General features: G+C 37.2%; 1 protein-coding gene across 1 annotated transcript in view; it reads right to left on the bottom strand.

Moving 5' to 3' along the window:
• The window catches only part of LOC120514797 (cadherin-22-like), a 1212176-nt gene that overhangs the window by 874266 nt on the left and 311401 nt on the right, over positions 1 to 26509 (bottom strand). The window lies entirely within an intron of this gene.

Genomic DNA, 26509 nt, shown 5'->3' with positions numbered 1-26509 from the left:
GTGGCCATTGAACCTTCTGAATGCAGCCAGGGCTCGCTCACACTGTAGAGCATCTCTTACAGGTTACTGAATGTCACCTGCTTCCTGTGCACTAATATTTCCCTGCCTTTTCTGATGCCCTCTTAATTTTGAAATAAAGTAGGAGAGTATAAACACTCAAAGGGGTCCAGTTTGAAGAATGCTGAACACCATAAAACTCATAAAATGTATAGTATACATACATATATCTGACATACAGGCGATGGATACAAAAACTGATACAAGAGGTGCTATATGTTAAAATGAGCCCACATGTCAAAAAAGGTGAACTTCTTCTTTAATGGAAGCAAACAATCAAAATGAAATGAAATGTGAGATGGTACTAAATGTACACCCACAGTGGAGAGATAAATGTTGCCCAGACAAATCACACAATAAACTGTATCTCTTGCTGTCTTGATCTCTTCTGATTAAAGAACCTCATGAAAGTATTTATCTGTTGAACGTACACAAATCACACGACATTAGATGACATAAATATGCACTGTTGTTATTTCTGTCAGTCCCATTACGTTTCAATCACTTTCATTTAATAGATACCAGGGCATCTAATATTTGTAGTGGCAGTAGATACAAATTTAATAATGATACTGTATATTTCTCTGGCATTTCATACATAATCTGACAGAACTGACACTCGTGATTGCTTTATTTAGTTTTGTCGATCTCACATTCTGCTGTACACTTCATTACCAAAAAAATATTTTATTTCCTCTTGTAATAACCTGCCATATTATTTGCCAAAATTATGTTCTCCATTACTGTGGGTGGGTGGTAAATATTGCCAAACTGTCAGATCTTGGAGGCAGAGAGTTCTTTCTCTGTTATCACAGACTGTTCACTTAAAATTACTGTTCTTTGGTGAAACATGAAAAATAAATACATATCATATCTAAATCTATCAGTAGTCCTTGTTCTTACATGATTAAATAAAAAGTCTACTGCATCGCTACTTAATGATCTGTAAGAAAAAAGTACAAACTAAGACTGTAAAGTTACTGATGGCAGAGGTTTAAAGACCCCTAGTTTTATTACAAAATTAATAATAAAAGTATATTTAATAATAATAATCCAAGATATTAGTATTAGAAATAGCTACCCCCAACAGCTACACACCACTTAAAGGGATATTACATGACTTTACCAGCAATTTTCAGTCATATATCCCATTTACATAATCTTAACGAGGGGTCAGTCCCATAACTACCAGTCTTGTAGTGCAACATACCCCATGTCACACATGTACGCCTGGGCATCATCTTGCAGGCTCAACTAAGGTAAGTGATACCAATTTGGGATGAGAGTGCTCAGAGGAACTGCTCTGTGAGGATACCAAGTGACACCCACGACTTCTTGAGCAACCCTACCCCTTATAGACCCGCAGAATGAGTGACTGGAAGGAGGTGTCTTATTGGGACCAGACCAATGACAGTGAGAGACCTCCCTTTTGTACTAGTTAAAAAGCTCCCAAAGAACAAATAATGTAGCTACACCGGCGTTTCTGTTGTGTTGCTGTTACATTCTTTTTATTTATTAAAAGGGGTTTCACCTGGTTGATGCCCCAACATGGTTTTCGTAGACTGTCTCTTGGTTGTGCCAGAAAATAGGTTCAACCTGTCTGACAAAATCAAGCAGGTTTAATTTGGTCTTAGCTTGTTGAGGTGAGCTCTGTGTGCATGGGAAGTGACAACCAATCCAGAAGCATAATGGCATATACTACAGCAACAAGAAATAAGGAATGATGGTGTTTTGGACATTGCAAACAGAGAGGGGCTTGTCTGTCTGATGTTTCATGTTCAATGCATTACAACAGAATGTTAAAAATAAGGAGTGGTTTCCCCCTAGACTCTCTCATATACTCAGATATGGGGATGGATATTTGAGGAGTAAACCACAAGACAATTATATTTTTATATTATGTACATTAAAGAACCATCAACAACAAATGAAATCAAATTAATAATATATTGAACAATTATTATAAAAGCAAAGTTGAATAAATCGGACGCTGCAGCTGCATGAATAAAAACATACCACTTCCAGTTAGCAGAAATAGCTCAAAAGTTGATAGAAATCTACATTTTGTACCTAATACTTGTATGCAAAATTTGGTTGACCTAAGTGAAAGCGTACTCAAGTTATCGTGTTTACATACACACACAGACATAATTCTAAAAATTGTATTTTTGGACTCAGGGAGGTCTAAAACATTGAGATTCATCAAAATCTTGAGGTCGAATTTTTGAATGATAACAATGCTTTCCCTATACTTTGTATTCAAGAAAGTGAAAAAGAAAAAAAGGGCAGACACTGCAGCTAAACGCGTCGTACCTGTTAACTCTTTGCATGGCCACCAGCTCTGTTAGGTAGTAGATTCTTGGCTGTTAGAAAAAGGGAAGAGCTTACAATACCTTGGAAAATGTATCAGAGATTTGGCTTCCCCAGTGATTTCTGACATTCACATGTGACAAGACCAACAAAATAAAAGGCCACATCTGAGAATGAATGATGTCACAATTTTATGGAACTTCTTGTCCCAAATAAATATTTAGAATGATGAATTACAGTTTTCTGATGCTAATGCTCCACCACAATAATAATAATAATAATAACAGTAATAATAATTAATAATAATAATAATATTCAAAGAAGATGGAAAGCATAATAGGGTAGCATATTGCAGTAAGCTGCCCGTAATTGTTGCCACTTTGCAACATCATGAATAATATTGCAACAAACACCAAGCTGGAAAGAACAAGACACACACCGAATGAGATTAAAGCCAGATAATGGGCATGTGTTTATAACAATGAATGATCAATAGTTCCACTTTCAGAAGATTCACCATCCTGTTGTTATAGGCATAGGAAATGCCTTGTAAAATAACAGTTACTGATACTAAGCATGGCTGTTCCTGCACTGTTAGAGAAGTTGCGTTCAATCCTGCATTGTTCCCCAGCATCTTCCGGTGTCACGTGTCGTCCCTGTCTCTGTGAACCCTCCTTACCTTCTGCAAGACTCTATTTATCCAACAACCCAGAAGTCTCCACCTGCCTTCTTGAACCTTCCTATCTTATAAAATGTAAAGCAAATGTTCCAGGGGTTTGTGGTATGTAGAGGTCAGTGTTCCTGTGTGCCCTTTTCGCTGTTAATGACCCATTAAGCCCTGCCGATCTTCAGGCTGGCTACTGCAATACAGTTCTCATACATGACCACCTGTGTGTTGATAACATGATATTACTTGTGACTCACATATGCATTCTCATCCACACTTAGGGCAATGATTTTTGTTTGGAGTGGTGAAGAAATGAATAAATCTGTATATTACATCATGCATTGTAAGGAAGTTAAAAATGTGTTGCAAAATTTGAGAAATGCTCACTTGTAAATCATTGCTATTTAAAGCTGCTTTTCCCCTGTGTCCCCATGTAGATGGACCATTCACGTAACACACAAGAATACTTTGTTATGAATATTGTTCGACCTTTGTCAAATTGATATATTTTTACAAGTTAATTGTTATCTGCCCTTTTCAAAACATTTAGCCTTTCCTGGGATGTAATGTATGTGCAGATTTCTGCCTGAACACCACCTTCTGGCACTTCCTAGCTAGTCTGCACAGCTTACAAGCTCTTCTAAAGCTTGTTGAAAACTAATAAAATGGTTATAGTCCTACTCCTAAGATCAGAACCAATTTTGCATCAATCTGAGAATTTTGTGCCAATTAGATCCATTTTCCCACTTTGAGATGCTTGAGAAATATGGAGACAGAATCATTTTTCAAAAAGAGGGAACCTACTATGTTTTCAGCAAGACTTATTCCAGGGTGCTGTACCTCAAAGGTACTTTTAAAAAGTGTTGCCAAAATGTGGGTTCCATACTAAATTTTACCATGCATTTTTCAGAACAAAACTAAAGCTTTCCAATTAAGTTGCTTAACCTTGGCACAACACTCAACCACAACTGTGTTTTGTTTTCTATCCAGCTAATAATTTTAATGGATTGAGCATTTAGAAGCAGCTGAAGATTTAAGAGTACTGAGTATGACCACATAGTGTTTGCAAATGCTGTGTTTTTTTGTTCAGTTCTGAGTGTGGCCTCTCTGAATAGGACTGGAGCAACTTGTAGGAGAATATGAATGGGCTGGAATGATAAATATGACCTCCAAATCTGAAGGCACATTTTCTCCCAGAAAAGAGTGGCTTGCTCTCTGCAGGCTAAGCAGCTATTGCATGTGTTAAAGTTTAAATGTCTCAGGTCTTATTCATATGTGAGGGACTGGTAAAGCAAGTTCAAAGGTCAATGGCAGTGTACGTGTTTTTCATTAAAAACAATGTGTGCAGTATCATAGCCGAGCAGCCCTGGGGTGTTGATGGTAAAATTGGCTGGCCATGCATTTACATGCAGACATGCCTGATTCAATTTGTTACCTCAGTTTGTTTAGGACTCTGGGGTTTGAAATTAAGGCACCTGCACCCACTCGAGTATAAAATGAGCCTGAGTAGAGAGATCAGTAGTTCAGAAAAAAGTAGAAAGATTTGAAAACTAGAGAGCAAGAATTGCTGGTGAGAGAAGAGAATCGGACAAGCAAGCGGTGAAGAGGACGGAGGTATGGCAGTTGAGAGCATGGAACTGAGCATCAGGGAGGCAGAATGGACAAAAGGAGCTGGTAACCAGCTTAGGTGGCTGTGGTACAAGCCCGTTTTTTTAAAGAATGACCACTCATGCTAGTGACTAAGCTCCCAGTTCAGCATACCTGATGGGTAAGCTGTGGCTGAGAAGGGAAGAATGGCACCACGGCTCATAAAAGAAGACTTAATTTTACCCATTGAATTTTAACCTATTTTTGGATTATTTATTGCTGTTTTTAACCTACACGAAAGTACTACTTTTATTATGGATTATCTATTGACTTATTTATGAAGAAACTGCACTGCAGTGTTGTTTTGTGCACTGGATTTTGAGAAAATAAAAGCACTGCACACTTCTGACCCATCTGTTGTTCTGTGTGTCCACGGTTTATACCTGTCAATGTTACAGGTTCAAGGAACAAATACCAGCTGCAGGCAACATGGATATCATAGAGGGCAGAGGACCAATCAATGGATTATTGCAGTAGTGACAGGCCTTGAGGTGTAATATCAGACAGGGGTGGTGAAGAGCAGCAAAGTCCTCAGATGAAACTCTTATTTTGCTGGTAAATCAACATTTCCATGCTCCTTCAAGCTGTGTGTAATTACCTAAATAATAATATCTTAAATGTAAGATGATAAAATTATATTCCTCCATTAGTGTTGCAGGCCTCATATTTTGTGATATTTATGTTGCTTAATAACGCAACAGGAACTCTGACTGAAGCCACTGGAGCTGCAGGTAGGTAGGAGCCAGTTCAGGTGGTTTCACTATTGTATTTCTCCCACTGGGAATATGAAATGTTTCAGCAAGCCCGGGATTACCTGGGAATTTATAAGAAGGAATGGAGACTATTGTTAAAAATGGAGTAATGTTTTGTCAGAAGGATAAAAAATGTAAATAGAATAAGATGAGAGATAATTTAGTGTAACATATTGTGACATCTTACATTTGAATTTACTGTACTAGGACTAAGGTTTTGCAATTTAAAGGTGCCCTCATCTCTTTCAGGGGGTCCTGGGTTGCTTAATTACTGCATAGAGACAAAGGAGGAACACACACAGAAAAAAAAAAGAAAGTAGTAAAGTGGTAGGGGAAAAAATATACAAAAAAAAAGAGAAAGAAAGGAAGAAAAGGAGTTGCAATTAAAGGAAACAAGTAGAACGATTGAGCTGTTAGAGTCAGAGAGCAAAGAAGCAAGTGAGAAGAAAAGAGTGAACAACAGGGTAGTGAGTTATGCCCTGCAATCCCAAAAACCAGGTTACTGGAGAACTACTTAATGCTTTAGCATTACAGTGTCTAAATAAAAATGGCATCTGTTGGCTGCCACATTTCAGTTACTTTTATGAATCGTTAAAATATGATATCAGATCCTTCTGCATCTTATCAGCAAGTTATATTCTGGTCTCAAAAGATTTTTATTCACATCTGAACATGTCCTTAAGACATAGATTATGCTAAAATTTTTACCTTATCTGTTAATTTTTTTTAAATGACATGTCAGCATTTCTTTTAATTTTCTAATGTCTCTTGACACTGGTAGAAGTATATGATATTTAAATTTTTTAATTTAGTCAGCTAAATTTTCCAGTGCAGGTTTATCATGGTAGGATTCTGCCTTGAACCTAATGCTGTTCCTGCAAGTGGAAATATGGTTATGTAAGTGCTAGAAGAGCCTCCAAAAGAAACCTCTCTAATAAATCTCTTTTTTAAACCTCTCCTTCTTCTTCTTCCTTTTCAAGTTTTCATAATTCTGAGTGGAGTCGTTGTGCCTGGTCAACTTTCTCCATACAGCTTAGTCCTGCATCACCTCTTCAGTCAGACCTTTCCTTAAAATCTTTTACTTTATCGATCCATCTCAGTTTCAGGTAAACATGTTGGATGCATTCAAGGTGGAAGTGGGATTACATCAGGAATCGGCTCTGAGCCCTTTCTTATTTGCAATGGTGATGGACAGGTTGACAGACGAGATTAGAAAGGAGTCCCCGTGGACTATGATGTTTGCTGATGACATTGTGATCTGTAGCAATAATAGGGAGCAGGTTGAGGACACCCTGGAGAGGTGGAGATATGCTCTAGAGAGGAGAGGAAAGAAGGTCAGTAGGAACAAGACAGAATACATGTGTGAAATTGAGAGGGAGGTCACTGGAATGGTGAAGATGCAAGGAGTAGAGATGGTGAAGGTGGATGAGTTTAAATACTTGGGATCAATAGTACAGAGTATTGGGGATTGTGGAAGAGAGGTGAAAAAGAGAGTGCGGGCAGGGTGAAATGGGTAGAGAAGAGTGTCAGGAGTGATTTGTGACAGACGGAAATCAGCAAGAGTGAAAGGTAAGGTCTACAGGATGGTAGTGAGACCAGCTATGTTATATGGTTTGGAGATGGTGGCACTGACCAGAAAGCAGGAGACAGAGCTGGAGGTGGCAGAGTTAAAGATGCTAAGATTTGCATTGGGTGTGACCAAGGATGGATATGATTAGAAATGAGTACATTAGAGGGTCGGCTCAAGTTGGACAGTTGGGAAACAAAGTCAGAGAGGTGAGATTGCGTTGGTTAGGACATGTGCAGAGGAGAATAGCTGGGCATTTTGGGAGAAAGATGCTAAGGATAGAGCTGCCAGGCAAGAGAAAAAGAGGAAGGCTTAAGAGAAGGTTTATGGATGTGGTGAGAGAGGACATGCAGGAGATGGGTGTGACAGAACAAAATGCAGAAGACAGAAAGATATGGAAGAAGATGATCCGCTGTGGCAACCCCTAACGGGAGTAGCCAAAAGGAGAAGAAGAAGATCCATCTCAGTCTCAGCTTTGTCTTTTCCCACTTTCTCTTCTCTTAAATTTCTGTTTATGTCACATTTTTGCCCACTTATGCATTGTCATCATGACATGTCAATACCAATTAAATCTACTTTCATGTACTTTCTTGGATATACAGTAGTTCTCACTTCTGTTGTAACTCTGATTGTCTTATTTCCTATTCTGTCTCTTTTTTGTAACTCCACACATATATCTCAGTATTTTCATTTCTGCCATATCCAGCTTCTTCTTCCTTTCTAGCATATGTCTCAGCTCCATCCATCATTTCTGACCTGACCATTGTCTTAAAGCACTAGTGACACCATTGTGACCCCCAGAACACTAGGGATGCCATTTCCACTTCTGGCGTTGTTAGCCCTGCCCCTTCCACTTCCTCATCTACAAAGTTCAATAATAAATAGGAGGTCCTTGTTCATACTGGACCCAAAGTCCAATGGAGACACAACTCTTCTCTAAAGAAGCTTCTCTGGTGGCTTGAGGAGCTGTACTTTTATATCCTGATCCCGTTAAAACCTGCATTTTTTTGTTTTACTTTGTAACTTTTCACACCCTAAACATTAAATGGGGTACCTCCAGGAACCCTAATTCTTTTTCTATGTTTATCACTTCCTTTCAAAATATATATTACTTATGTTTATTATTATCGCTATGTTACAACAATATGATACAATTTGCTTGTTATTTTAAATTGACAGAAGTATTTTCTTAGATTAAAATGTTTGCCTGTATATTAATGCATAGTCTATGGGAGATTCCATTATAACCCCCACAAGCTATATTGAAATGGATATACAGTAGCTATATTTCTTGTCCCTTTGCATACAGACTAGTCTCAGTTTATGATCTGCCTTGCAGTAGGTAAAGCATGGAGGGCAACCAGTTTCAGGCTGTGCCAAATTGAATGTGGCCTATTGCAGTGCAGTGCCATACGTATAGACCGTACTGAATGTATCAAGTAAAGCCTATGTAAGTTTGTCATAGTGAAATAACACAACCTTTAAGTATACTGTAGAATGCAACTGAAGTTTAACAAGAAAAAGCTACTTTTTTTATTTGCCTTTTATTCTGCATGTGTAATAACTATTTTCTTTTGTGGTGTGAACTGTTACTCTTTGAATTTTCAATAAGCTGTTTTAAAATGAACTTTATTGGACTGAGAAATATCTTTTATGCGCGTTTGACTCATGCTGATCCTGCCTTACCAACTCAGCAGCTGCTTGATTTTGAGACCTTGATTGTTTTCCTTTTTATTATACATTTCTTTCTTTTCAATTTCAATATTAATATATATAAGGCTGAATGTGGGTTTGTACGTGTGTGTTTCTGTGTTTGTTTGACCTTTTGCACAGCTTCCACATTTCTTCAGGTGAACAACATAGGCTATGTTTCCTCCTGAAATTTAGTAGGTGAGCCTACCCCAAGGTAGGTGCGGGTTGGTGCCCGCAACTTGGGCAGTGCCAGGTAACTTTGCACATTGTCTCAAAACATCCATGTATCCAAAAGGTGACCCTACAAAGACCTAAAGAAGAAGGTGGCATGGCTCTACCTAACTTTCAGTTTTATTACTAGGCGCAAATTTACAAGCTATAAAAAAACCTGGACATTGACACAAATGGATAAACAGACACAGGCTTGGTCTGCAATACAAATAAAATCCTGCAGCACTTCTCTATATTCCTTACTTTGTACCCCACTAAATGCAAGTTATCAGCAATATATTAATAACCAATTGTGCTTATTCACTCAGAATATGGAACCAATGCAGGAAGTACTTTAAGATAGAGAAGCTTTCATCTGTGGCACCTCTGCATGATAACCTCCTTTTTCCTCCCTCTCAAACGTAGGCAGCTTTCAATGTCTGGAAAACATTTGGGATTAAATCACTTAGAGATCTGTATATAGACAAACTCTTTGCACTCTAAGCACAGGGAAAAAATGAACATTTGAAAAATCCGTAATTTAATAAACACCCAAGAAACGTAACATTGCAACAATGAACACTACGAACCGATCGCTGTAAACAGAAGTGAAGTGGAGGTTAACATCTAATAGAAAAAAGTCTTCACTAAATACGTGGTTAAAAGAATGCTCAAATCTGTCTCTTTAAAAACAAGCCCGGTGCATTCTTTAACTGCCTTCTTGGCCTTATGCATCCAGCCATCTCTCTCTCTCACTTCCGTGTGTGTCTCTCGTGTGCATGTGTGTCTCTCTCTCGCACACGTGTCTGCGTGTCTGTGTGTCTCTCTCTTGCTCGCTCGCTGCACAGGGAGAGACTGAACCCGTGCAGAAATCATCGGCATGCACAAACTGAAAGGGAAACTGGCTTGTTCATATACCGAGTATGTGGTCGTGAACAGATGCAAAAGTTTGGCAAACTTTTTGGTTGAAACTGATATGTACATGTTCTTAGACGTTTGTGAACCCAGGTTCCACTGTATATATATCTGCACATTGTGGTATACGAGTCTGTGAGAAAGTAAATGTTGGGTTGTGCCCAGAGAAATGAAGAGAATGTTCTTTGTTTAAAGGGATTTCCTAGTTAGACACTTACTGTTTTGTTTCAGGGGACTGCAATGTTGGTCCAGGGGACCATAATGGCTACAGATTTCAACTACAACTAAATTATTAGACCCCAATCCTTCCCAAAAACAAATCTTATTTAATTTTACAGCTTGATAAGGGTTTAATTCTGCCATATCAGATCATTATTATGTTATAGATTTTTCATGTCCAAGGATATCCTCCAAATGATTTGTAGTCTAAAGCGGATGAGTAATTCTAGGTCCTTCACTTTTAACCTCAGTTTTCTTCCAAAAATTCAGTTAAACCAGATGACTACGCACATGTGTCAATGGAAACAAGTCAGATGGAGAACTGCTGTTCCTTTGTCATTGCATCTTATTACTAGTGAGGAACAATTATAAATAGTGAATGTAGGCTGGTCAAGGCCAAAATAAGATGCCCTGGCCTTCATTGCTTAACACCCAAGACAACTAAAATGAAGTATAAAAATACTGCTTGAGCAATACATACTTCAACAGCAATAATTGATTTTTCATTTACATTTTGAGTTGGGAAAATAACCTGAAGCCACTACCACACTCCAGGACCGACTTTGCAGAACACTGATTTTCTTATATTAAAACTAGCAAAATACCCGCGCTTCGCAGCGGCAAAGTACTGCCTTACATTTTTTTTGAGAAGAAAATTAAACCTTTTTAAACTGAGGGAAAATATACGAATAATAATTTGTTAAGGATCTCTTTGTATACCACATTGTCATTCCAGCTCTCTGGTTTTAATATGGCCAAGCTGTGCGATGAGCTTACTCTTGAGCATGCAACGTACAGTTGGCCATGTGAACAGTAATCTTGTTTCAAATCTCACAGCTTGGATTGCTGCTGTCATAATCGGTTTGAGTTTCATGGTTTGTTTCAATTATGACAGTATTTGTAGGACTTGTGTTGAAGTGACATTCGGCATCTGTCAAGCGTTGTAAGTATACAACCGGTTTCATCGATAACTTCACATCCAGCTTTTGAGAGTTTAAACATTCATAAACATCAAAGTGTCCACTACTGAAATCGTCACCTGTCAATCTAAGATGTTTAAGAGGCATTGGCGGTTGTCCAAAGGTGTAAAATATTTGGCCATTTCGGTACACTTGAAAGCGACAACCGAACAATTCAGCAGCAGCCATCAACTCACATGCAGATGCATAGGTGAAGGGCTTAAGCATTTCACTCTTATAGTGCTCCTGTGTAGTATAATTATCTCCTGTACCATCATCAGTCCACACCTTGAACCTGTCCCAGTCATTCAATACATAAGACACAATGTTCCTCCGGATATCAAGAGTGAGCCTGATATGGCCGTGCAATATGTAACAAAGAGAATGGAAAAGGTAGGTGCCATCTCCGGGCATGGAAACCACTCGGTAAGTGACAGTTCTTTGATTGATGGTGATCACCTCGATAGACATGTTAATGGGGGTACGGTTGGAACGATAAAGGAAATGGGTACCTGAACAATGTAAAGTATATCTAAAATACCTACACAATAACTATAATCATAATAAATGAACAATAAAACAGCGGAGAAGCCGTGGATTAAACAAAAAGGCTGTAGTTATCAGCAGGGAGACGTGAATCCCGTGGCGAAGCAAGGAAGGGAATGAAGAGACTGGAGTGACGGACAGCCTTATACTGTATAGGCAGGCAGCCAACAACGTGGGAGGCATTGGGATGGGGGACCCAACGCCGCCTCACATGGTGACTGAGCTGCAGCTGGACATATATATGTACGTAAGTAGGATTCAGTTAGCGTTGGGAACCCGCATACCAAATTTCTTGAAGATGGGCCCATAAGTAACAAAGACCGTTGGAAAGTTCAATATGGCAGCTGACAGTGGCGTCAAAGCACAGAAATAAGTACGTGCATTGGTTTCGGTTAGCGCAGGGAAGCCGCCTACCAAATTTTGTGAAGATGGGGCCATAAATAAGAAAGTTCAAAATGGCGGACGTTGTCAACCGTTATGACCATTACGCACAGAATTTCGAAATGAAACCTGCTTAACTTTTGTAAGTAAGCTGTAAGGAATAAGCCTGCCGAATTTCAGCCTTCTACCTACACGGGAAGTTGGAGAATTAGTGATGAGTGAGTCAGTCAGTCAGTGAGTGAGTGAGTGAGTGAGTGAGTCACTGAGGGCTTTGCCTTTTATTAGTATAGATGATATTAAGTTAAACTCACAAAATGTTTTACTACTCCCTGGTAATTTAGAACCTCACCAGCTCATCCCTGGGACATCTGAATTTCTATCTTCTGTAACCTTTCATACGTCAGAATTTGCTACATGCTCTAACTGCTCCAAGACCAGACAACAGGCTGTGCATTGACAGAGCCTGGGCTTAACAGAGAGAAGTAAACAGATGTAGCATATGCAACCTGGACATTTCAGGAGCTTTCATAGAGGATTCTGGCCGATACAGCCAGTATGTGTGCCACTCACTCTCTTAAAATTATATTGCTGCATCTCATAGTGTGTGTCTTCTAGGTGACAGTGTTCTTCCTGGTTCTCCTTTTTCCTCCTTCGCTCTCCCTTCCCCTTTCTTTCTGTAAGCTGCACACTTTTTAAAGCTTGTCAGTTCCATGTTGAACACTTCTAGCCCCTCTCTGCCCAATGTCATTTTGACAGACCATTATCAGTACACGTTCACAAGGTGTGTATGCATGAAGATAACCAATGTCTCAAGTGCTTTACTTTTTTCACCATTTAATTATGTGACCTTTCATTTTGCCAGGCTATCATTTTGCAAAGTTAAGCTTCATTTTTGCTAGTTTAACTTCTAATATTGCTAGACATTTCATGTTTTTGTGGTTTAAATACTTTTGCTGAGATCACTAGTTCAAGTAAAAAAAAAGAACTGTTGTAACATTCTTTTTAATATTATTTAATATCATGAAATACTGTCTATAATATTATAAATCTGTAAAACATAAAATCTAATAATAAAATGACATTCTCTTACACATACTTAAAAAATAACCTTAATAAGATATAATTACAATGCAATAAATTATATTTCAGATATCACATTCATTAACCCTTGTGATGTTAAGTTAGAATAATGTACTGTAGTTGTGGCTGTTATTGTAAAAGGTGACTAAATTTTGTGAACATCCAGCCATAAAAATACCTGCTCCAATACCAACAACATTTGGGGGTTTGGTTAACTCGTAAACCTGGATGAAGCCCTGAAAATGCCCCCTGAACTGGCAGAAAGATATCAGCTGTCTTGAAAAAACACGACTCCAAAGTCATTTACCAGCACAACACATTTTTTCACAGCACAGGCACGTTAACTGACTTGCTTAAATTCACACAGCGAGCAAGCAGTGGTGGGCAATATGGTTATAAAGCTAATTATCACTGCAACTCGCACTATATTGATTTGAACACTGTGGTTGATATGGTGATAAAACACACGCCTGCTGTTTTGAAGTCGAAGGATATTCAACTTCAGAGCAGCACTGTTGTTATTATTTTACTTTTTGGTTCCACATTACTTTAACCATCAGCTGTCACTCTTCTTTGCATTTCCTTCAGTGCAGAACTAATATTGTGATTTTTCCCTATAAATATTATAGTGTGTTTCATGCTATTGTTTGCCAGTTTCTGAAATGACTAGGAATACTTCTCAATATAAAACCTGCTACAGTATGTAAAATAATGAATGACTGGTTATGCTAATCATATACATTTAATGTGGCTACTCACCATTTTCAAATACAAATAACACTTTCCAGTTGTTTTGGTCTCGTGTTAAGCAGTTGTAATAAACACAATCAAAACCTATCTGCCAGTAATCTCAGACGAGTTCTTTCAAACATCATTAAAATAATATTAAAGTACACATGTAAAGTGATGGACAAATGCAAAGCATGAATAAAGTGTGGACAGATTATCTTATTTAATGGTTAAGCCAAATGAACATATTTAAAAATACTTTTCAGTTATACATTTGATTTGTTATTTTTCAAACAAGAATGTATTAATCTTTTCAGGAAGTGTAAAAAGCTTTAGAGTTATTGTAGATGATCTGAAAGAAAGTAAGTGCAGAAAATAAACTCTCTGGGTGGTTTTGTTTTCCTCCTTCATCCCAAAATGTGTAAGTTAGATTAACTGGGAGCTCTAATTAGCCCCATGGGTGTGTGCATTAATGGGTACTTCAAAGGACTGTTGCACCATCCAAGGTTGGTTCTTGTATTGTGCCTACTGCTGCAAGGATTGGGCTCCAAACCCCAACAATTCTGAACTGTATAGGTAGGTTGGAAAGTTAAATGAATGAATGAATGGATGGATGTGTGTTTGGCAGTCCAATAATACTTGTGACATTAAAAAGCTTCTAAAGTTATCCCAATTTGCAGTCAGGATTTAAATTTTTGGAAAACGGTGATCGGATTAAATTAATTTATCTGCAGAATGATTAAATTATATCATTCTTTACTAATCAAAAAATAGAAGCAATAGCTGATAACTGCCAGCTGCAAAATTAATTCAAGCATTTTTTGCAAGTAAGAAATTATTTGACTTAGTCACATGTAGTCATGAGAGAAATGATTTGTGCGAATTAAATTTTTCGCGAAACACAGAAATCCGCTTCACAAAATAAAATGTATTGTGCTTTCAGCAAAATTCATGCCATTCACACAAGAAAGATATTTAGTTTCTATAAAGAAGCATTTCCATGCATTAATTCAATATGCATCTGATTTTCACTTAAGTAAAGATATATAAAACCACCAGAAGTGTGCGAATACTCCACTGGGATAAGGCAGTTGTTAAGTGATGCCACAGGAAGGGGGCTTTGGCAGCAGTAATGATCTGTGGAGAAACACAGTAATGTGCACAATGATGTTTTAGTGTGAAATTCTATAGAATATTTGTATGTCAGCATAATTAAAAAAAAAAAAAACACACTGCACTCCTCCATGATGATCTCAACAAGAGCCGTAAATAGAATTGACTTTACGGTTGTTGTATGGATAATATGCTTTATGTAGCTACAGAAAAAACACAAGTAAACATGGAACTGTGAATGATTCTTTAGGGAGCAGTATTCAATGTTTTTCACCCTAACAGAAACTTTAAAACTGCAAAAATATCACTGGTGATTTTCATGTTTTGCAATTGCGAAATCACCTGCAAAGCAAATTTTATTATCAGTTTTGTAAAACTGTATACAAATTGAAACTTGTGAATTCAAACTATTTAAGTAAAATCGATTTGTTTGAGTCATCATTAGGAGCTGTTGCTGGCAGCTGTAATTCTGAATGAAAATATAATTAGATAATCCTTACATTATTATATATACACATTTAATTATATATTAATCATAAAGGTAATTAATATTGTATAGTATTTCCCTGTTTGAAATCACAAAGCATGATAACATACTTAAAACTAGCTGTCCCCCATAGCAGTGAAACAGTACCAAGTTTAAAAATCAATTTAAAAAAAAATGTAATTCTGGCCAAGCAGAAGGTAGGTACACTTCAACATCAAATGATGGCACTGTATCTGATCGTGTTCAGCTGTGACGGGAGAGTGTCCCCCGCGTGGTGAGAAAAAACACAAGGCCATGATATCTCTGGCAATCAGCAGCTACCCTGTAAAACACACGTAGCTCTGATCTCTCTCTCAAAAACATCAAACATTACTCCTTAACAATCTGTAGATGATGTCTTTTGAACAAACAGGCATCGCTAGCTAAGTACAGGCAAGGTACGCTCCAACACGTGGCAAGAGGTAGACCGACTTGAACAGAGGCTGGCGCATGAGTGAGTGAATGAGGATGGCCCCGCCCCTCCCCCCACCCCTTGGCCTGCAGACACCATCTTGGATTTGTGCAAATAAATTGGTACCGCAGGCGAAGTATGATACTTAGCACAATAGAAAAAAACCCAATCTAAATCCGTTAAGTAGTTCTCTTGTAAATAGCGGATAGACATACCTACAGACAAACAGACAGACATTGGATTTTACATATATATACATATATACATATATATACAGTGGAACCTCGAGATACGAGTTTAATTCATTCCAGCACTGAGCTTGTATAGCGAATTTCTCGTATCTAGAACAAACTTCCCCATTGAAAATAATGAAATAATGAAAATCCAGTTAATCCGTTCCGCACCCCCAAAAATATCAACATAAAAATCAATTTTCCTAACAAATAACACTGATAAATAATATATACAAATGGAACCTCGGTTTGCAAGTACTGTAACTTGGTTTACGAGTGTTTTGCAAGATGAGCTAAATTTTTTAATAAATTTTGACTTGATAAAACGAGCGATGTCTTGCAATACAAGTAGTATGGATACACTTTGTCTGCTGAGCGTCATGTGAGCATAACTGAGCTGATGGTTCTTCTCTCTCGTGCATCTCTCTCTCTCCTTATCTCTCTCGCTCGCTCGCGCACATGTCTCTCTCTCTCTCTCTCTCTCTCCTTATCTCACTCGCGCATGCGTCTCTCTCTCTCTCTTTCTCTCCTCTTGAGGGCAATCGTCTCCTATTCTCCGTCTGCATGTCTGCGATATTTTTGGATACGCTTATACAGCGAACTGCTACAGCGAAACAATGAAATCACAAGTGCACAAACACATAGATCCTCACGCTATGGGAGGACAAGGAACACTGAGTGAGCTGACGGGCTGGCAGCGTCAATTTGGGTGAATCCCCGAGTCGAGGCGGATCGGGAAACGCGTCACGCATTAACCACAGCCTGGCTTGTGGCTCATTACGCGAGCCAATGCTCATATTTAGATCTGAATTTTTCGCTCATACTTTCCTCTTATCTTGAATTTCTCGTATACAGAGGTGATCGTATCTAGAGGTTCCACTGTATATATATATATATATATATATATATATATATATATATATATATATATATATATATATACATACATACAGTATATATATATATATATATATATATAGGAATCCTAAATGAACAAAAAGTGTGTGACTTATTTATGGGTAATAATTCAATTCACAAGTCGAACAATACCAAATAATACCCACCCGAGGGGGTAAACGTTAACACTAAACAAGATTATAGACTGTTATACCTGCCTCACACTCTCCACCTTGCATTTTTTAACTTGCACTGCTTTATTTTTATTGCTCTTTAATTAATATTGTTTTTATCATTATGCTGTTGCTGGAGTATGTGAATTTCCCCTTGGGGATTAATATAGTATCTATCTATCTATCTATCTATCTATCTATCTATCTATCTATCTATCTATCTATCTATCTAATAATGGTGGGCCTCATTGTCAGGTAATTGTCAGTTCTCCGGGAATAATTCATTTGCCATAAAATGAATGAGAATTGTTCGACTTATTCTTGGGTTATGATTCAGTTCAGTAATCAAATAAATAAAAACTGTGTGCCTTACTCTCAAGTAATGATTTATTTTGAACTCATAAGACTCACTACGAGATTTAAGCTGGATGCAATGCACAAGTCATAAAAAAGTGTGCACTATAATAAATCTGGGAGCAAATAATTATTAGAAATTAAAATAATATTTTCATAAGATTTAACTTCATGTAAGTAAACTGCAGAATGTACAAACAGTCATACATGTATCAGTTTTGCATTATGTTTATATGTTCTTTTTAAAACATTTCCAATAAGAAATTGTACAAAAGAATCTATGCATTCTAATATAAACGTGTTGTTACTGTACTGTCCTTGTATGATGAACAAGAGAATCATCAATGACAGAGTTCTCATTCACTATAGATGATCCAGTTAAAATCGAAAATTACCATACTGTTTATGAAGTGAATCATGAATTAGACTGGCAGTATTTGCACATTCACTTTAAACATCTGCCTGCAAAACGGAAGACGCTGGTGAAATTGCCCTTACACTGCAGCACTCCTGTTGAATTCTGATGAACTGATTCGTGTATGCTCGTGAATCGATGTATGTGCTCACTCAAAAGAGTTTATTCTAAAAGAAACAATCATTCACAATTCTCCTATTACTGATTGACATAAATGACAACCCTACTGCCATCTACCAGAAGGGACAGATCTTTCAGTTCCATACTGTCCACAATATTTTGTCCCCCAGGTATAATTCACGCTGACGCTGAACTTAAAAGCAGAACATCTCTGGTTAACAGATGCTCAGCCAGCTACATCAGATACTACCCACTGAGGTCTTGGGGGAACTTGTTATTCATCCAACAAGGTCACATTCCTTCTGTACTCTTACTGGTTCTCTTCATTTTACTCCTTTCAGGGCACTCTATATTACTGTGGGCATTGTGCCCCCATCAATGGTGGCAGTGAATTTCCATCAGCAAACATTGAACTGCCAACACACGTGTCCCATGTTCTTGCAGGCCTTGCTCCTATTCAAAAGAGAGCAAAAAAACATGCAATTCCAGTCCAGACCAAGTCCTACATCACAAAATCAAAAAGGGTGTAGTCCAATTTAAACATTTGTAACACTTCTTCAGAAAAACAGACTCCTGCCCTTCTCTTTTTACTTCCCTATTTTTTTAATTTTAGACAAAGAATTTCTAATGTATTCTGTACATGGGCACCTAACCAATCAAGTTTTTGCAATGCACCATTGTTGAGGGCCTTAACTTGGTGGAGATGCAGAATTTTGAAAAGGGCCGAACCACACGTTATATGGGGTTGATAAAATTTCTTTTGTAATTGGGTGTCATTGAGTTGAAACTCAAATAAAGAACAGTACTGGATGTCTGAGTGAGTTTAAAATAACTTGATGACGCTAGTGAAAAGAAAAATCACAAAGATTCTTTTTCCTAATACCTCTTTTTAGCTAGAACCTCTGTTAGCATGACTTTAATTACATTTTAAACTAACATATTGGCTTCTGCATCTGGTATAAATGAGTGTGGGTGTGTGACCGATTGTGCCAAATTTATCATTTTTAATTAAAAGTGCAATTCAAATGCAATTTAATAAGACATACTTCAGAGAATGCAATTTAATTTCAGTTTATTCACATACAGTGGCACTTGCACAGGTGTACATACATAGCAGCAACTAAACTTCATGGCTAATTGAATTTTACATACATCAGCTCAAATATTTAGTCAAATAAATAATACAACAGAGGCCAGTTTCTTAGGTTAAAATGTAATTAAAGTCATGCTAACAGAGGTTCCAGCTAACAGGAGACATTGCCAGACAGCAAAGGGGACGATAACAAAAACTCCAGCTATAAACATTTATTGAGAACAAGAAAATATTTCTTTATACTGAAGATGTTGTGCTTTCTACTACTTGCCTACTATACACACATATCATTTCCAGGTGTATTAAATAAGGTCCATTTAAGCACAGTGGAGTGAAAAAAATCTTCTTCTTTTTCTTTCAGCTGCTCCCGTTAGCGGTTGACACAGCAGATCATCTTTTTCCATATCTTTTTGTCCTCTGCATCTTGTTCTGTCACACCCATCACCTTCATGTCTCCTTTCACCACATCCATAAACCTGCTCTTAGGCCTCCCTCTTCTCCTCTTCCCTGGCAGCTCTATCCTTAGCATCCTTCACCCAATATACCCAGCATCTCTCCTCTGCACATGTCCAAACCACTGCAATCTCACCTCTCTGGCTTTGTCTCCAAACCATACAACTTGAGCTGACCCTCTTAACTCTTTCAGCTGATGTCGACTCTTGTCAAAAGGAGGAGTTGACGATGGTAATCAATTGTACGTAGTGAAAAAAACTATTGTTATGTTTTAGTTGGACTCTTGCTGCTAGAAGGAATCCTAGCTTCATTGGTTTGACCGAGATTTCCTGCTGTCGTGTGAGTAGCAAGGCATAAACAACAGCAAAAATGGCACTGACATCTGGTGAGAGATCAAAGTGATTGCATAAAGCAAACTAATGTGTGGACGACATTTTGCCGATTATCTCTGAACTGGACTATGACTTGTCGGACTCTGATTTTGATGCAAGTGATCGAAAACGAATGTGAGGTTCCAGCTTCAGTTGACTGGTCCCCAGCTAATCACGGCGCTAATCGGGTTCATGTAGCTGATATGCCAACAGCAATGTTCACCAGGGAGGAGTTCCACTTAACAATGACAAGAGGTAGAAACCAGATTGCAATGCACTGTGACTGTGATCGGTGCTGCTGCTGCCTCAGACACGTGAAGACAGCCTGGCAGCAAGCCTGCCGCACGTTCTTGTCAAACTGGCTGCCACAGTATGCAGCAACAGACGTTTCATGTTGATTTCTGTGTGAACCCATTGCTTTTCAGAAACTGTTTTTTGAAAAAATATTCAGCCCTCAAAGAGTTAACATAGTAATTTCTAATCCTGTCCATCCTCATCACACCCAGTGCAAATCTTGGTTTATTTTAACTTTTCCTGCTCCAGCTCTGTCTCCTATTTTTTGGTCAGTGTCACCGTCTCCGTAGTGAAAAAAGCATTTTGAAGATTTTCCCCAAAAGCGCCAGTTGGCATTTGATAACTTTGTTCACTCAACAAATACAAAAGTGTTGTTTGTTTACTCAGGTACTCTTTATCTGGTAATCGATTATGTGGTTAAAGACCTGAAAACATTTGATTACAATCATTTGGAATAATCTGTGAAATCAGGGAGGGGGCAATACAGTTGTTAGTATTCTTACTTCTCCTCAACAACACCTTAGCTTAGCTTTGATCATTTTACTTTAACTTTCTCACATCAGTTTACAGATTTCAATCAATTAACAGCTTAAGGATCAAGTCAGGCCAAACTTTAACAACCTGTTGGTATAAGGTATAACACAGCTTCATTAACTGGTTATGTCTTTAGCAAACATTACTGGTGATGATTAAAGCATTTTAAATAAATATTCTGTCCACAGTTTTGCACGTTTGCCAGAGCATTCCAATTTTAACTGTTAAATCTTCCTTTAACATGTTGACTGCCAAAAGGAAAACAGGTGAATTTATTTCTGACCTCTTTGTAAAATCCGGGTGTTTTTTAATATCCTAACGAAATGTAATTTGTTACTGAGCAAAACTCACAATGAAATTTATTTTCTCTAAAGAAAATGTATTTGATTTACCTCATAGCTGGTGCAAGAAACAGAAAATTAATTGTGCACAGCAGCAGTGAAATAACTTGGCTGGATCTAATAGAGTAGAAGTTTGCAGAGGTTAAGCACTAATTGTTGAGAGATACTCAGATGGTTGTTGTTTTACATATGCAAATCATTTTTATGAAAAATAAATATTCAAAGTATGACTAATAAGAATAAATTAGCTCAAAGTGAAATATTATGTTCTGTGATACCATGCTGATTTTTCATTCTTATTTTAGCTGCCCAGTATCCTCTATTTTTTTTTTTTTTTGTTCTTTATTTCACATTATACAATTTCTTGTATTAGGAATTTGTTTGTTTTCGCATACCCCTTGGGGTCAGAGCGAAGGGTCAGCCATTGTACAGCACCCCTGGAGCAATTACAGGTTAAGGGTCTTGCTCAAGGGCCCAGCAGAGTCTCTTTTGGCAGTGACGGGGATTCGAACCAGCAACCTTCTGGATAGCAGCACAGATCCTTAGCCTCAGAGCCACCACTCTGCCCCTACATCTGTTACGAATATTTGGTGTTACAGTCCTGAGCAGAATTTAAGAAGATTGTAGGTGGCATCCGTCTATAGATTGCTTATTACAAGTTAACTCCTATTTAGCAGTCAATGTGCTACAGAAAGTAGACATAATTATAACTTTGCTGATTCAGAATTAAAAGAAGATGGGGTTAAAAAATTTCTAGACACTAAAAGCAAATATACGTAATTCTTAAATATTAAATAATTCAGACCATACCACTTTATGTGACTTTTGCAGTGATTTTAATACATTTAAATGATCTTCTCTCATCAGGGGCGGTCATAACATGCTCCCATGATTCCCATGTAGTTTGACAAACGTAGCAACTCAGTTCCAACTAGGGATTTGCCCTTGCAAAAGATTTTCAAGTATGACATTTCTTCTGACAAGCGGTTGTGTAATGGCAGCAATTTTCTACCCTTTATAATCAATTTGGAGAGAAAATCCCACACAACTTCTTCTCTATACACTCTGCTTTGTGCAGAATCTACCACAATGGCTAACATAATAGAAATCTGATGCTTAGTTTGTGGCGAAACTGCATTTCTGCAATGGGAAAACAAAATGGAAACCTCTAACATTCAAAATTGTTTACTGAGTTTTTCTATTTAGTCTTGCATGCACAGCTGGAAAGATAGCCTTTGTTTCACGGAATACTTACTTAACAGAAAAACTGGTTAAAATATTGATCTGTGATTTTATGTTGGCAGTGTTTAAGGCAGGCAGTGCACTACATAACTTTCACTGCTGGACCTCTTTGCCTACATAATGTCAGATTATCTCACTAGGAATCATAGAGGATGACAGATTAGGTTACCGCCTCATGACTTTGGAACAAAATTTCATATTTCTAAGGTATCGTGTGCTTGTAGCACTTAACAGCCAATTAACACGCTGCCTATCAGTGTCAGTTGTACAGCCTCAGAAGCAACATAAATATGACCTAGTCAGACTACAGGATAGGTTAATTAGCCAGAATTATAGCCTATCTTTTCTCAACCCAATACACTAACCAAGAATCAAAGTCTAAATGTCAGAAGCTAAAGTTCTTTACACTAGACAACACTTAAAGATTAGCTTGCTAATACACATCCAAATCTCAGATGATGCAGAAGTGCCTGCGCACTTTCATGCTGAGGGGTTTAGCACTCCTCTAGATAAATCTGGGTATAATTCCTATGGAAACTATCAACAGAAACATTCAAAAATGGCACCATCCATAATAGAAGAAAATGACACCGTGGCCCAAGCAAAAATATTTCAACTCTTTCAGGTTATACAAAAAAAACACAAAATAATTTCTTGGGTTAAAAAAACTCTTCAGCCACTAAATGAATCTTTTTCATTTATGTTGAGTTCAGACTCAGTCACCACCTGACTTTTTCCTTTTTCAATTTTGTTTTGGTGTTGCAAACACGAGGCATTAAACAGACAAGTCCTCAACTTCACAGCCCAAAACATCTGTTTTTCTTCCTTTCTTATAACTCCATTGTATTTATAGCTGAGTTCTCATTGGTTGCCAGCCCTTGCATACACAGAAGCCCAACCCTATCAGGTCTCATTGTCGGGAATATCCTATACATGATTGGAGGTCACCAGTGCTTGCCTGAGCTATCCCAGACACATTAATACTATGTAAATAAAGGCTGTTAAAGGTCTCTCTTTAATATCCTGAAGCAGCTTTTCATTTGTTTTGTGTATGTCCTTTATTTCTTTCCTTATATCATTTATTTCTTTCTTTATATCTTTCTTTAAATCATTCTTGAGCTCTCTTATGTCTTGAGCGGTGGCCATTGTGCTGATCCATAAAAGGTATGTCTAATCAACATTATTAATTATAATAAAAATAAGAACACACTTTGGATGCTTGAATAGTTTGTTACTAAATTCTGACCATACCAATGTTATCCAAGGAGATTTTTAATAAAGCAGGGTCTTAAAAACTGTACACGTCATCTGTGGTTGCTGAACTTTTTTTCTTTTAATTTTTCATGCTAAATGTTTTAACTATATGGTGTATGTCTCCCTATTTTTTCATATCCAATGATGTTCATAATACATACTGTACATTGTTTCTGTGCAAAATACAATTGTGAAATCTCTACATAAAAATTCAAAATGATGAAAAAACAGTTTTATTAAAATGTACATTTTTGAATTTCAAAGTTAGCAGATATATCTTCTTAAGTTGTGTATTTCTCTAACAGGCAAGGTGAAAAAATAAAAATCAATAAACAGAGCAAACATCTGGCCATCTCCTGAAGATTATTGGTCTATGCTTGTTTCCAAATTAGTAGAGAGGTTATATAAACATGATTTTTAATAATCTGGAGGTTATTTAATGAAATACAGGAATATGATGTTACTGAAGTGCTAGTAATTTGTCTGGAAAACAGCAATTCTCTAATACAATTGATTTTCTGAACTCTTCAAACACACATTTAAAGGTATTCTGGTCTTTTGAAACATCAGTTATAAATCAAAAGAAATTAAATGCATTGTTGTGGTTTATCCTGAAGGGAACGCAGTGCAGCGCAGAATTATTGGATGATTAATATTATTACCTCTAAATTTTTTTTTGAGCACATTGTTGGATTTTTATTAAAAAGCTATATATTTACTTGTTATTCCTCATGCTGCATCAAGTAATTGTGTCATTTAATGCTTCATTAAAAATAAGCAACACAATTCACAGCATATTCAAATTACTTTTTTACATCGCCAATATAATTATCATTAATAAGCTGGGAGTTTATTTTCTAATAGCAATGTACAAAATTGAAGCTGATAACTTCAACAAATTCATTAGTTATTTTTGTAATACGGCACAAAATAAATTAACATTGAGAAGATTATGTTTTGATGAAATTTGAAGTAGAGATGAAAAGGTTAGCAGTTCTGGGGAGTAAGAATCTTGAAGGTTGAGTACTAAGGGTGATTTTATTTGTCTAACTACACAGCAACATGGCTCGTATTTACTTCATTACCTTAGTTTACATACTGTAGCAAATAATGCAAGAATGTAACATGCTATGTCTTTCTCTTAAATGTGACTAACAGTGAGTATATAATTTAAAGTAGTATTCCACCCCAAAAATTATATTCTTATATATTACTTACTCCATGTAGTCATGGCCAAGAAAGATGATTAATAACATGTTTTCATAGTGAATGAATATAACAAACTTTCGGATGGAATGGATGTCTATGAAAAACCAATGCTGGAACAGAGCAAATAGTATAAAAGTGTCCATGAAAAAAATTCACATTGCTTGTGTTTGTTACACAATCCATATATCATGTCATCCATTCATATACTCACAATGCAAAATGTATGTATTTCTTCTAAAATACTGTGAAATAAATATTACCAGAAGATCAGAGTACGGGAACCAGCTTTTTGAACTGAATACAGGACTTGTGACCAATTAATGAGAGGGAGAGGTGGGCCTTCAACTCAAATGCTCGATTCCAAGTGATTGCAAATCCTCTGTGTATTGCGATAAATTTCCAGAACTATTTATTTAACAGTATTTTAGCTAAAAATACATGCAGATTTTCTTTAACAAGAGTATTGTGAGATTTTTTTCGTGGACATTTTATTTTGTTGTGGTCTACCATTGGTCTCCATAGATGCCCATTCTATCAGAAAGATATGCTTGTGTGTGTCATTTCAGTGGAAGCAAAATGCAATGTATTTTACTGCTTTTGTTTTTTTTTTTTGCAAAATGTAGCATTGTGTTTTGGAGTGTACGCATGGAGGAAACTTTTGCAGTGTGTTCTAATGATGATCTAATTTTAACAGTGTTAATGAGTTTGTTGATAATAGGCAAGGTTCAGCAAAAAGTACACATCTGAGCCTTTCCCAGAGTATGTGGTATATTTGTTAAACATTGGAACACCACACAGTTCACATAGCGATCTGCTTGTGTAATAAGGTTCTAGTTTCATGAGAAACACTTCTACTGCAAGTTGGGACTCTGAGTTTGAGCCAAAGGAGAACTCAATGAAGTGACAGCAGGGTGCATTTACATACAATGCTAACACTACTTAAGCTCTGCTACACTCTTCTACTTCAGGACCATGACACCCACAGCAGCATTTTGATTGGATTCTATTTGCCCAGAAGGTGCACCTGCTATAAGCAATGGATATATACTGTAGAATGCAAAATAACAGTCCTGACAGAGAGCAGCCATCTTAGCTTGTGAAATGAAAGGAAAATCTCATTGGCTTAAGTACTAATCAGGCTTTTTCAGAGTAAGGGTGCCATTTTGGTATCACTGGCCCACTCAACTTAAGATCTGCTACACTTGCACAGTACATATTTCTAAGGGCTTCTTAGAAAGTTTATTACGTGATAGAATGTACAAAGCTGTCAGCAACATTTACATTAAATAATGTCACTTTTACCTGCATAAACCAAAATGGTAATACAACACACCATGGTGCCAAGGTAACTCTCCATCACTTTCTCCAGACACTAACCCTAACCCAAATCCCAGTGATATGGATGGAGCTCATGGGAACTCTGCATTTTTCTCTAAAGCTTTTTTTAATGAGAGGGATCAGGAGATAAAACATACTGAAAAAATCAAGCCTAGGGTGTTACCTAACCAATCTATCATCAAGTTCAAAACACTAATCAAAAATCAAAGGTTGAAAAAAATAATAGCAAGATTGTATATCAGAAAGGATTTAGTTAAAATGGAATCACAAACCAACATCTAATCTCAGATACTTAAGAGGTGTGAATGCTGGCCTTTATATGGACATTCTGGTGATGTCACACTCTGCACTGTCCCAGTGCTATTTAGGACTGATTGTCATTGAGACTATGATCAAGAAGGTAGTG

This window comes from Polypterus senegalus, chromosome 14 (genome assembly GCF_016835505.1).
Source record: "Polypterus senegalus isolate Bchr_013 chromosome 14, ASM1683550v1, whole genome shotgun sequence".
Lineage (NCBI taxonomy): Eukaryota > Metazoa > Chordata > Cladistia > Polypteriformes > Polypteridae > Polypterus > Polypterus senegalus.
The sequence above is the reverse complement of the archived record's forward strand: the minus strand, read 5'-3'. Positions and strand labels throughout refer to the sequence as shown.